At 46.8% G+C, this 2,500-nt stretch overlaps 4 non-coding genes and 4 pseudogenes across 4 annotated transcripts; all 8 read left to right on the top strand.

Moving 5' to 3' along the window:
• Window positions 1-161: 161 nt before the first annotated feature.
• On the top strand, window positions 162-280 carry LOC146264391 (5S ribosomal RNA). Its single transcript, XR_014725936.1, has one exon. It is a non-coding gene; the product is annotated as a 5S ribosomal RNA (ribosomal RNA).
• Window positions 281-452: 172 nt separating this feature from the next.
• Window positions 453-571, top strand: LOC146264390 (5S ribosomal RNA). Its single transcript, XR_014728945.1, has one exon. It is a non-coding gene; the product is annotated as a 5S ribosomal RNA (ribosomal RNA).
• A 206-nt stretch (window positions 572-777) lies between these two features.
• On the top strand, window positions 778-895 carry LOC146264389 (5S ribosomal RNA; annotated as a pseudogene).
• A 182-nt stretch (window positions 896-1,077) lies between these two features.
• LOC146264388 (5S ribosomal RNA) lies at window positions 1,078-1,196 on the top strand. The gene has a single exon (XR_014728819.1). It is a non-coding gene; the product is annotated as a 5S ribosomal RNA (ribosomal RNA).
• A 176-nt stretch (window positions 1,197-1,372) lies between these two features.
• Window positions 1,373-1,490, top strand: LOC146264387 (5S ribosomal RNA; annotated as a pseudogene).
• Window positions 1,491-1,678: 188 nt separating this feature from the next.
• LOC146264386 (5S ribosomal RNA) lies at window positions 1,679-1,797 on the top strand (annotated as a pseudogene).
• Window positions 1,798-1,981: 184 nt separating this feature from the next.
• LOC146264385 (5S ribosomal RNA) lies at window positions 1,982-2,099 on the top strand (annotated as a pseudogene).
• Window positions 2,100-2,281: 182 nt separating this feature from the next.
• Window positions 2,282-2,400, top strand: LOC146264384 (5S ribosomal RNA). The gene has a single exon (XR_014725935.1). It is a non-coding gene; the product is annotated as a 5S ribosomal RNA (ribosomal RNA).
• Window positions 2,401-2,500: the final 100 nt, after the last annotated feature.

Genomic DNA, 2,500 nt, shown 5'->3' with positions numbered 1-2,500 from the left:
TCATTCACTTAGAAACTGAAATCTTGCAATATGCACAAGTAGTCCTTCATGAAAGGGGCTGGAAGCTGTTTTCATTTTGACACGAGAGAGAGAGAGACCACCTTGCATTGTCAATTGCTAAATCTGTATATGGATAAGTAGCCTATGGTTGTCAACTTATTTCGTACGGCCATACCAGCCTGGCAACGCCCGATCTCGTCTGATCTCGGAAGCTAAGCAGGGTCGGGCCTGGTTAGTACTTGGATGGGAGACCGCCTGGGAATACCAGGTGCTGTATGCTCTTTTGCTCATTCACTTAGAAACTGACATCTTGCAATATGCACAAGTAGTCCTTCATGAAAGGGGCTGGAAGCTGTTTTCATTTTGACACGAGAGAGAGAGAGAGAGACTACCTTGCATTGTCAATTGCTAAATCTGTATATGGATAAGTAGCCTATGGTTGTCAACTTATTTCGTACGGCCATACCAGCCTGGCAACGCCCGATCTCGTCTGATCTCGGAAGCTAAGCAGGGTCGGGCCTGGTTAGTACTTGGATGGGAGACCGCCTTGGAATACCAGGTGCTGTATGCTCTTTTGCTCATTCACTTAGAAACTGACATCTTGCAATATGCACAAGTAGTCCTTCATGAAAGGGGCTGGAAGCTGTTTTCATTTTGACACGAGAGAGAGAGAGAGAGAGAGAGAGAGAGAGAGAGAGAGAGAGAGAGAGAGACTACCTTGCATTGTCAATTGCTAAATCTGTATATGGATAAGTAGCCTATGGTTGTCAACTTATTTGGTACGCCATACCAGCCTGGCAACGCCCGATCTCGTCTGATCTCGGAAGCTAAGCAGGGTCGGGCCTGGTTAGTACTTGGATGGGAGACCGCCTGGGAATACCAGGTGCTGTATGCTCTTTTGCTCATTCACTTAGAAACTGACATCTTGCAATATGCACAAGTAGTCCTTCATGAAAGGGGCTGGAAGCTGTTTTCATTTTGACACGAGAGAGAGAGAGAGAGAGAGAGAGAGACTACCTTGCATTGTCAATTGCTAAATCTGTATATGGATAAGTAGCCTATGGTTGTCAACTTATTTCGTACGGCCAAACCAGCCTGGCAACGCCCGATCTCGTCTGATCTCGGAAGCTAAGCAGGGTCGGGCCTGGTTAGTACTTGGATGGGAGACCGCCTGGGAATACCAGGTGCTGTATGCTCTTTTGCTCATTCACTTAGAAACTGACATCTTGCAATATGCACAAGTAGTCCTTCATGAAAGGGGCTGGAAGCTGTTTTCATTTTGACACGAGAGAGAGAGAGAGAGAGAGACTACCTTGCATTGTCAATTGCTAAATCTGTATATGGATAAGTAGCCTATGGTTGTCAACTTATTTGGTACGCCATACCAGCCTGGCAACGCCCGATCTCGTCTGATCTCGGAAGCTAAGCAGGGTCGGGCCTGGTTAGTACTTGGATGGGAGACCGCCTGGGAATACCAGGTGCTGTATGCTCTTTTGCTCATTCACTTAGAAACTGACATCTTGCAATATGCACAAGTAGTCCTTCATGAAAGGGGCTGGAAGCTGTTTTCATTTTGACACGAGAGAGAGAGAGAGAGAGAGAGAGAGAGAGAGACTACCTTGCATTGTCAATTGCTAAATCTGTATATGGATAAGTAGCCTATGGTTGTCAACTTATTTCGTACGGCCAAACCAGCCTGGCAACGCCCGATCTCGTCTGATCTCGGAAGCTAAGTAGGGTCGGGCCTGGTTAGTACTTGGATGGGAGACCGCCTGGGAATACCAGGTGCTGTATGCTCTTTTGCTCATTCACTTAGAAACTGACATCTTGCAATATGCACAAGTAGTCCTTCATGAAAGGGGCTGGAAGCTGTTTTCATTTTGACACGAGAGAGAGAGAGAGAGAGAGAGAGAGAGACTACCTTGCATTGTCAATTGCTAAATCTGTATATGGATAAGTAGCCTATGGTTGTCAACTTATTTGGTACGCCATACCAGCCTGGCAACGCCCGATCTCGTCTGATCTCGGAAGCTAAGCAGGGTCGGGCCTGGTTAGTACTTGGATGGGAGACCGCCTGGGAATACCAGGTGCTGTATGCTCTTTTGCTCATTCACTTAGAAACTGACATCTTGCAATATGCACAAGTAGTCCTTCATGAAAGGGGCTGGAAGCTGTTTTCATTTTGACACGAGAGAGAGAGAGAGAGAGAGAGAGAGACTACCTTGCATTGTCAATTGCTAAATCTGTATATGGATAAGTAGCCTATGGTTGTCAACTTATTTCGTACGGCCATACCAGCCTGGCAACGCCCGATCTCGTCTGATCTCGGAAGCTAAGCAGGGTCGGGCCTGGTTAGTACTTGGATGGGAGACCGCCTGGGAATACCAGGTGCTGTATGCTCTTTTGCTCATTCACTTAGAAACTGACATCTTGCAATATGCACAAGTAGTCCTTCATGAAAGGGGCTGGAAGCTGTTTTCATTTTGACACGAGAGAGAGA

The sequence above is a fragment of the Hypomesus nipponensis genome, chromosome 12 (genome assembly GCF_054491055.1).
Source record: "Hypomesus nipponensis isolate SF chromosome 12, ASM5449105v1, whole genome shotgun sequence".
Lineage (NCBI taxonomy): Eukaryota > Metazoa > Chordata > Actinopteri > Osmeriformes > Osmeridae > Hypomesus > Hypomesus nipponensis.
Note: the sequence above shows the minus strand (reverse complement) of the source record. Positions and strands in the feature narration are given on the sequence as shown.